Source organism: Columba livia, chromosome 8 (genome assembly GCF_036013475.1).
Source record: "Columba livia isolate bColLiv1 breed racing homer chromosome 8, bColLiv1.pat.W.v2, whole genome shotgun sequence".
Classification (NCBI taxonomy): domain Eukaryota; kingdom Metazoa; phylum Chordata; class Aves; order Columbiformes; family Columbidae; genus Columba; species Columba livia.
In genome coordinates, this window is record NC_088609.1 from 23217934 (window position 1) to 23228554 (window position 10621).

The following is a 10621-nucleotide window of genomic DNA, read 5'->3' on the forward strand; positions in this document are numbered from 1 at the left end:
AATTTATATTTAGATTTGCACAATGATACATGGGCTTCTATTAGATTAGAGATAGTCTCTGTGAATTCTTAATAATAGCTGGAAAACATCCACAGAGAATATTTCTGCCTCATACTGACATCTAGGTCCACCTGACTGCTCTGGACTTACCAGGGTTAAACCTGTATATCTGTCACCTTACTCCTCCTGTATGTATTTCAGTCCAGAAGTCAGAGCCTCCAAACCTCCTGACAGCTGCTGAGCAACACTGAAGATGGCTTCCAAAATTCCACAATAAATTTTCCAGGCATGGAAAGGTGATCTGGGCAAAGCTGTAACCACCTATGTCCTACCAGACTGAGAAGTATAACATGTAACACTTCCCACATCCACAAACTGTTTTTTCTGTCAGTCCTATTTGGAAGAAAAATACAATTTGCATTAAGGAATTTCTATAGAAAAAAAATGCACAGGCCAACCTGCTTACAAATTTATTCTTCTGCTCCTGAAGGCCACCAGTGTCTCAGCTTGACCCAATTACTGCGTTGTACAGCTTATCACACCAACCATTTTCATTTCCTCCTTTTCTTCAGAACTGAGCCTCATTAAGAGGAAATATGACAGGTCCAGTCAGTGTTAAATCCAAACTCTCGGGTTAGTTCTGTGTTTGGAGGCAACCTTAGGTTTTGTGAAATTTTATTCAACACAAAAGCAGCTCCTGGTACTTGTAAGCTTTAATGGATTTGTACCATTTACAGTAGTTGTGCTTGTCATATTGTTTTCCCCAGAACTTGGTCTCTAATAAAGATTAATATTTATATATGGTTTTGTATCTATATATATATACATATTTCCTTGTAATGTCTTTCAGCACTCTGGTAGAACACCAGGAAGATATTTTTCAACAGATTGAAGAGATCCCTGTATTTTTTTCACTCTGCTATTCCAAAATGTCAGAAATATTGATGAAGTGATGCTTGAAGTGAAAATGCAGCAGTATCCTATCTTTAAGCTTGAATCATTCTGAACAGACAGAGGTCCTTTTTTTAAAAATTCTTCCTGTCCTTCAATTTTAACTCTTTTGTACAGCCTCTCAGACATACAACACAAAATAAGTTATAGTTTTTTGTCTACAAAAGCATTTAAGAAAAATTAGTACTCTAGCTTGTCTGGGTCAGAACACTTCCACTGTAATATTTCAGCATAAACACAGAGAAATAGCTCACATACTGATTTAATTCCTTGTTTAGAATGTAAAAGCAAGACTTTCAAAAGCAATGCAATTTGTGTACTTCAAACCTCGAGTGAAGCCCCATCACTTGCTGCCATGACCGTGGCACTCTGGGGTGCCCATCCACAGGGCCTGCCACTATGGTGGGGCTGAGGGTGTGCCAGACCACCTCCCAGCCCATCACCCCGGGCTGGGTACGCCTGTCCCACTGCACCCCACTGCCATGTAGAACCCGCCTCTGCTCAGGGGGGTTTTTCTTTCACCAGCATTGCCTTTCATCATGCATTCAGTTGCCTCCCAGCTTTTAGCCAATTTCAAAAAGTTTCATTTTTCACCAGAAAACTCCTAACTGGTTTTAACCAAGATTAAGATATGGAAAAAAACAACTTTTCTGATTGTAAGACAACTATTTCTAAAATTCCCTTTAAGCCTAAAGCTCATTTAGCCCAGAGAGAGCAAAAGAAAAGCATGGAGCTGTAGGACCTCAGTGCCATCAAACCTGACCATGCAGACAGGGGTTGAGCATCCACACAGCACTTGGGCTGTGGTACCAACACTTGAAGGAAACCCTCCTGGTTTGGTCCTGCAGCTCCAGCTGCCTCCTTTTAATTAGGCACAGGCAGGTGGCACACACAAGCACACACCCTGCTCCATACAAGCCTTTCCTTAGATTCTGGTTTTGAGGAAGGTGAAACATAAAAGCACAATTTCTAGCACCACAGAAGAGAGGGATCTAACCACACCCTTGCAGAGAGGACATGGAAAGGCAGAGCAAGGTGTGCTTCACCTCAGCCAGGCTCAGCAGGATCTGTCCTTCACGCTTACGAGAGCCTTTCGATCCATGATGAGGTACAGATGCTAAACTTGGCACTGCTTTATTACAGGCAATGCTACTCAAGAACATCCACAACAACAGGAAAACAAAACAGAAAAGAGAGTGAGGCTTCCCACTCACTAATTTTAGTTTCAAAGCAAGAGACTGAACAAACAAGCACCTGACAGCACAGGCATTTTGGGATGCCAGCTCTCCCGGGAACCGGGGCTGCACTTGGGTCCCCATGCACCACGCTGTGCTGCTGGCTGCCAGGCTGCCTCTCTCAAAACATTACCGTAACTTCCACAGTAGCCACTGCTTAATGAACCATGGTTTAATCCATTAATGGAGCTGAGCCAAAATGAGTAAAATCACGCTCAGGGCAAATTTGTCCATTTTCTGGTATCTCTTGAGTCTCAGCTGGGGAGGATGGACCAGAGCACTTCTCTGACAGCAGATGCAGCCTCACTGGAAAAAAAAGAAAATCACATTGTGATCAGTAATTGCACACTCCTTTCAGGAGGTGTTCATCCTTTTGCAAGGTGTGTTTCACTGAAGGGCAGAGAACCTCTCCAAACTCCACCCTTATTACTGGCCTCCTTCCAAAAATTGAAGCCAAAAAGTAATAAGAAATTTGGCTCAACAGTGGTGCCAGCCACAGCCTTCCAGTTCATCAGTCCTGAGTAAAGAGAGGAGAACCAGAACCTACCCCCACCCCACTTTTATGGGCACTTCATTCAATTTTTAAAAGGCCACAGAAATTAAATGCAGGCTATGTGCCTTCTGCCCCTCACTGACATTGTGAGGCAAAATCCAGAAGCAAATCCCAAAGGAAGACCCTCGGGAAGGGACCCATGCTCACGTAAAGGGCTGATGTTGCTCCTGGTGCAAACCTCTCATCTTTCGTCTCAGGGCTGTGTTTGACAGCGTTGGCTCCTCTGCTTGCCACCCCTGTGCCCAGGCAGAGCTTTGTTCCCTGTAATGCTACAGCATTACCTTCCTGAAGCCAGCAGAGATGTAAGGTGTCTAAAACAATAAAATAAATATTAGTGCAAACAAAACAATAAAAGCTCGGGATCCTGGGTTGCGCTGCCTGTACATGCTCTGGTCACCAGCGCTCCTTGGCGGTGGAAAAACCCATGCAGGAAGGAGCCAAGGATCTATTCAGGAGTCAGCGTGGGGCTGGATGGGCCTGTTAGCCCTGGCAGAGCTCCAGTGCTGCCAGATCCAGTGTAATTTTCAATACAAATGGGAACACAATGCAGGAAGCCACAAACCATCAGTATGAAAGCTAGCTTAGGTCTGCTGAGTTTATTAGCCTGGGCTCCTGGCCACAAAAACGTACCTAATTTGCTTCTGGACTGCACCTAGCACTGGAAACCACACAAGCTGGTTTTTCTGGGCTGTATGAAGTAGTGAGTAGGTGTCACCTTGATTAGCCAGCATTATATTTATCTTTGAGGAGGGTAGACTACTTTGCACCAGCAGTTCTCATGATGCACAATCAGTGCAAAGAAATATAGAAAAAACGGAAAAGCATTTCTTATAATTATTCTTACATGAATGAGCTGTAACTTTAACTATCATCCATGGAAAAAGACTTGTTTCTGTCCAGTTTGACAAAGAGCTGGATTCCATCACTCCCTACGCTGGGCAGCCAACAGCAGGGCCAGCTTAGGTTGAAGCGGAGATGGAAGGGGACTCAAAGGGGGGGGTTCCTATGGGACCAGGGGTGAAGGAGGCCAAGTTGCTGCGCAGCCACATGAGTGTGCTGGTGCAAACCACACCAGGAGCAGAGGAGCTGTGCCCCTGTGAGCCCACTTGTGCACACGCCAGCAACAGTCACACTGGAGTACAGGACTTGGGAAGATGTCATCTTTTAATAAGGCCTTGAAATTAGTTTCAAAAAGGCATGAGGGGGATTATTGAGCATCCTGCTACAATTCTGGGAAAGCGAGCACAGTTCAGGTTTGCTCTTCACTTACATGAGTATGCTGGGAAGGTGCAGAAATGCTTGAAGGGATGAGACCAAGATTTTGCTGTCACGGAATATTAGAGCATTGGGTTCACGTTGCAGATGAAGGTATAAGTTAGGTACCACATTGCTCAGTCTGACAGGACTGAGGCATTTTGAAACATGACCAGAAGCAAGATTTCAGATATCATGGGAGCTTCCATATCAGAAATACAGGTGCCTGCTAATTTAGGCTCATCAAGGGCTGAGCATCAGCCAAGTGCTTATTTGGAAGAGCACAGTTTGACAGACTGAGGTGCTCAAAGTAGGACTGAGGTGTGCAGGAAATTTGGCAGTGCTTTTGCAAAATTCATCCTCATGCAAGTCACTTACTTAAAACTCATTTTTAAGCATTCCAGTTTCTCCCTGTGGTAAAATTCAAATGTCACAATTGTAAAAAAACCAACCAACCAACCAACGCCACCACCACCACCACAACAACCAAACCTGAAACAAACAAACAAACAAAACCCAACAACAACAAAAACCAAACAGCAAACAAACAAACAAAAAACCCTAACACACAAACTGTAAAACTGTGCATTCTGCTTTTCCTATGTGAAATCTGGACATTCAGTGAATTTATTTGTTCCAGCCATGTAACACAAGTACCAGCAGACATGCAAAACCCCAGCTCTATGGTCTGAGTATTTCCAGTCCAGCAGCAGTCTCGAAGCGGGGCAGTGGCAGCATAAACCATGTGCTCGGGGACAAGTCTGCTCCAGTGTTGATATTTAGAAAATGTGCGGATCAGACAACTCTTTTTTGAGTCTCCCTTCCATTTCCTGCTTTTCCTATCCCCAGCATGCCCGGTGCAGCCCATGCCAGGACTGCAGTGCTGTGCGTCGGCACAGTGCCCCAGCAAAGCTCCTGCCAGAGCACCGGCGGCCAGCATTGGGCAGGGTGAGCCATGCCCTCTCTGACCAACCTTTCACACCCTGGGGTGCCCGAGTCTTTCGCCAGTTGATCTACACTCTCAACCTTGTACGTGACTTCAGGCTGAACAGTCACTGCTCTCCTTCAGAAACCAGCACCTGAGAAATTCTGCCCCTCTTCTAGACTTCGCTTGTGAGGGAAAGGATGCTTAAGGCTGTGGTGACTGTTTAGCAGTATCCCAGGTTACCTTTTAACAGAGCATCGTCCTTCTCTTACACCCTTCTCTTACCTTACACTCCTTAGAAGACCTAACAATAGCATTGACTGTTGTGTAGCAAGACAGACAAGCTGTGTCTCAGGGTGATGGACTAGCTTACTCCACTGACTTCTGCCTTCAGCAACAGGCTCCGTTTATATCAGGACATAGTTTAAAAGGAATTACCATATTTTTAATAGATCACATACTGAGTCACAAGCTACATATTCAACAGAAAATCAAGCTAATTGCTCACTTCTTCTAAGATATCCCTGAAGGATAATCGAACTCTGCAGAGCTGTTTCTTAGTTGGAAACTAAATAATTAAGCTAAAGAAATGCATTCCTCTTTCAAGTTTCTCTCTGTATTTTCTTCTATTCTCCTTCATACCAAATACTTCAGCATGAACATAAGCTATTGACTTTAATTAAAAATTAAAATTAGCTCTACTTTGTTTTGTTAAATCCACAGCTGAAAAAATAAAAAGAGACTGTCAAGACAGAAAAAGAAAACATTGCAACCTTCGTGCCAGTTCTCATCCCTACCCACTTACCTGGCAAATTGTGAACTTGTCGTGCAGCATCTTCTTCCTGCGTGGAACTCAAGGGTCTTCAGCATGATTTACCACACGTGGACTTCAGCTCATAACAGCAGCTGCGCATAATACAAACAAAGAAATGGACAGTATCATGCCATGATAGATTTGTGAAGGCCTAGGATTTGATAGAAGTCTTCTTTATTAATTTTAATCTATTACTGGCTAATTGCTTACGTACTGTAAATCTGCAAAGGTCAATTCTTGAAATCACCAAACAATTTGAAGGTATGAAACAGTAACAAGTCCTAATACAGTAAGAATGTTAATCGATAAGCTAAATGAAGCCTTGTATTGCCAACGATGCATGAAAATGTATTATTGTTAGGGACTACAAATATGGGCTTCACTGAAAGCAATAGAATAAAAAGCCATGTATTTTGAGAGAAAGGGAGTATAAACAGCATCTGTAAATATTGACTGTACAATGAACTTTTTCAGACCAGCCACTTCAAAGAATAAGCCATTTCACAGAAAAGCTATTTTCTTGCATAAAAAGTAAAATAAAGGAGTGCCAATTCAATAAAGAAATATTTGACAAAGGCCAACTCTGAACTATATGGATGTAACAGAAAACCATGTTTACATATAGCAAATACTGCATTTCAAACATTTCTCAATATTTATATACATTAAACTTGGATAAACTGGTTTATAAACCTACAGCCTCACCCCAGACAGAATCCTACAGCTACTCCACTCACACAACTGTGCCAATCAAACAGAGTTACTGCAGATGTTCAGTTACTGCAGATGTTCACCGCTGTAGGAGGAAGCAGCCTCTTCACCTGCAGGCTCGCTCCACTGTATTGCTTTATGGCCACATGGAAAATTCCTGCCTTCCCAAGTTTCTAACTGAATCAGACGAATGTTACGGAAAAATGGTATTTTTAAACTGTCTCTGAGTTCTAAAAGGCCACAGAATAGTGTTCTGTTTGTAGGAGCAATTTAGCTTTATTAAGCAGCATGACACGGACTAAGTGAGCTGAGACAAGCTTTGTACACCGTGTTGCAGCAGAGTCATCATCAGCAGCAGAGGCCAATCAGTCCAGAACCTGATTACCAAGAGCTGTGCTGGCATGCTGCAAGGAAAGGTGTAAAGAACACCTCACCTACTCATCTGCAAAGCTAGACACCCCATTTCACCTCTGATACTACTGAAGGAATTTCTCATGGCAGCAGAGGTTTGGCAAACTATACTTCTCAGAAAATATTTTTGTCTTTCTCTGTTTTCATTAGACCTCTTTGCCAAACTGCCAGTTGTGAAGGTTGTTTCACTTGCACAGCATTGTTAGAATATATTTCACCAGTAGTATAGACAGCACTTACTGCGAAATCCGTATTACTTATTTTCCTGCTGGTAGGAAAATAGACTACTTAAAACCAGTTGGGAATCTAAAGAGTTAGACCTGCTACAGGCAGGTCTTAAATTGCTGTTATAAAAAGGTCCATTAGCAGGTTTGATCTGAGCAAGGAGGGTGTGCTGGTTTACTGTATTAGTCAGAATTCTTCCCAACTAAATTCTGCTCATGAATTTTAGAAGTATTGAATTAGAGGAATCTGGTTTTCAGGGCCAGGCATGAATACTGGGAACAGTCATATAATAATGTACTCTTATGTTTTAGGCAGAAAAAAGGAAGCATTATTCTTTTTGAACAATTTCCTTCCTCCTTAAATCTTCAGATACTCTGCTTTCTCTAAGGTCATTGCATGAATTTAAGATACACCATTCTGGAAACTAAATTAGCCCTCATTTACTGGGAAGTTGAATGCAGCCAGACTAATGGTGGTGCAAATATAATTGGTTCCCAACATGTGTCAGTGTGTATACTCCTCAAGCCACGGAAAAGATGCATTATGGGACTAATTTTTAAATGTTAATGGATATTGGATGTTTGCCAGACACCCAGCTGTGCACAAAACATTGAGATGGTAAATAGCTCTTGATCTGTTTAGAAACAAATTATAATGGCTGTTTGGATTCCACATGACTGAAGGCATGGTAACCAGCACAGGCTCACAGACTGACCCTATTAACTGCACTAAGGGGAATGCGCCGATTTTAAAAATCAAAATAAGAGACATAAAATAAGGCTATTAAGATGCTGTTTAAATTATTTTAGATTAATATTAAACAAACAAAATCCCAACAACAACCCATAGCACCTGTTACCACTGCCTACATGAGCTAAATTATTCAAGGAGGCTTTTTTGCTAGGTTTCCTTGGTAGGAGGTAAAAAGAAACGCTTTCATCACTCAATTAATTTGATTCTAAAGCTGAGATCTCAGTGAAAATCTTACCTGTGCTTATAGAATAAAATCTCTCCTGCTGCACATCAGCAATGGGTCTCACTGAGATGCACCAGGGAACAAGACCTCTCTTCATTTGATGTATAGTTCTCATAATTTTAATTTAAAGTCTGTGAATACCAGTATTTGCAGGAAATTCTCTACTTGAAATGTCTTACTAATTGTATTCATTTGGTCAGCAAAACCCAACAGGGAATTTTTAATCAGTTGGATTAGGTGCTTTTGATGACTATACTGTAGCATTAGCAGAAAGCATCATTTCGCAAGTGAAATGTGTACTAATTGTCAGCAACACAGAAGAGCTCTTTTCCATAAAGCTGTGTGTTCAGCAGTTTAAGACCCCTTTTCACAAATAAATAAGACAGTCACATCTATATTCAGGAGATCTGCCCCTTTAGGATTTTGCTGCTTGGGTTTGAAAAAATCTGGAAAAATCTTCCACATCTAGGACATGATCAATCAATTTATGATACTGAAGTTTCTCAACAAAAGAATGCCAAAATAGCACAGGATCGTTGAATCAACAAAGAATGACTCAAGACCGTCTAAGAGCTGACTATGCAGTGTCATTAAATCATAGCCTGTCAATAAAGCAAAATTTGTACTCCCTAAGTAATTCTGCACTTACAGCTTTGTATCTTGAATTTGTGCTTCTTAGCATCTATTCTGTAGGTTGGTTTTTAACCGGGTACTTTCTGCTAATTTGGCTCCCTTCCATAGCTCTCTCTCTATGATCTGAAATACACTAATGTAGTAGGAAAAAAAACCTGAGAGCCACTTCTCAGAGTTCTTCAAAATTAATTTCCTCTTTCTCAAAATAATGTTGTTTTCACCAAAAGCAGAACATATACAAAAATGAAAGCATCCTGACCATTAGGAAATATGTGCAATACTAAGAGGCACCATTAAAACTTGTCAAAGGAGGATATTTTTCCCCTGACAGCTCAAGAGTCTTGATCCATTCTTGGAGAGTAAACACGGATCTCAGGGAAATGTTTTCTTTACTGCTGATTTCAAGTGCTAAAAAAATGAAAAAACCACCAAAACAAGACCAAAAAAAAACCCCAAACAACAACAAAACCAGAAAAAAACACCTTCCTCAACCTTGAGAACTTGCTTGACAAGCCATAGGACAGAGACCTGCCCTTGCTTGCCGCCACCCTGCTGCAGGCAGGATGGCATCGCTGCCATCCCAGCCCCGCACAGCCCTGGGCACATTGTTTCAGTGGCACCGGGACACCCACAGCAGAGAAATTTTGCTCACCCCTAAGAGTCCAGGCACTCGCGGGCTGGGAATCACATAAACGACTTTACCTCCACCCTGCCAGCAGAACATGAGAGAGTCACAGCACTGTCTGCAGCTACAGGAACCCTGGAGAAGAGTGAGGGTTTGGCCATAGGAGCGTTCGTGGTGAATTGGGCTGTGATGGGGGAAGCTGGGGTGCAGCTGGATCTCCTTGGAGTCTCAGGAGGGGGGATTTTGTGCCTTTGAAGCTGTGTTGAGGAGATGGGCTGTGCTGCCAGCTCATGCTCCCTCTGCCCTTGTCAACAGGCAAATGACAACAAGCTGATGTCTCACAGGAGCAACAAGGGTGAAACAAGCTTGTTGTTCACCCCTTGTCCTGGCTGGGGGGCTAGAAGGAGCGTGCCCATAGCCATGTGCATTTCACCTCTTCATAATGTTGTGATACATTCCGTCCCAGCTGCAAGCAGACAAAAAACTGGAACTTCTCTTTCCTTGTAAATCACTGATTCAACATCAGGATTCAGACAGCACAACTACTTCAAGGACCAAGCTATAACTTCAGTTATGTTAGCATAAATCTGAAATAATTCCACTAAGACTGGAGAATTTATTTGTTATTTTCAAAAGCAAATGAGGAGTCTGACCAGCAGCATTCAGAGTCTGAATGACCTACATCCAAAGTGTGTTTTCACAGATGCAGAGTAATTTCATTAGAGTACTCTGCAAAATCTTTTACTTGCATAACTTGTTTCCATTTCTTTTTAGTGTAATGAGATTTCATGATGAAAGCCAAATACAATCTAGTATAGCAAAAGTGCATGTTACGCTGATCCTAATAAGCCCAATGAAAATCAATAATGCTGCTAGTTTCCCTGAAATCAGCCCACATAAGCTCCAACCACCGTGTTCTGCCTAAAGCAGAGTATTAGTAGCTTATATAAGACAGATATTTCCTAGCAGAAAATCTGAAAACAACCACACTTGAGGAGAAAAAAAAAAAGGAAAAAAAAAAAGTAGTTGTTAAAAAAAATATATATATATATATGCACACACACACACACACACACACACATATATATATATATATATATATAGTTGCCTCCTGTCCTTAAACTGTGGGTAAAAGATCAGTTCCCTTCCCAGCTGCTACCAAAGCGCTGTGCTGACTGCAGCCTGCACGGGGCCAGTCACCAGGCCCTGGCTTCTCTGTCCCCGGTAACAGAAAAACGTTGTCCACTCATTTGCTGAACAAGGACAAGAAATTTTGCTCTGAGAGCAGAAGCACCAGTTTCACTGGCA

The 10621-nt window shown here is 42.2% G+C and overlaps 1 long non-coding RNA gene across 1 annotated transcript; it reads right to left on the minus strand.

The window, feature by feature from the left end:
- Positions 1–457: 457 nt before the first annotated feature.
- Positions 458–6831, minus strand: LOC110361101 (uncharacterized). Its single transcript, XR_002417446.2, has 3 exons — positions 5724–6831; positions 2887–3050; positions 458–2492 (listed from the first exon to the last, which is right to left on the minus strand). It is a non-coding gene; the product is annotated as an uncharacterized LOC110361101 (long non-coding RNA).
- Between the last annotated feature and the right edge of the window lie 3790 nt (positions 6832–10621).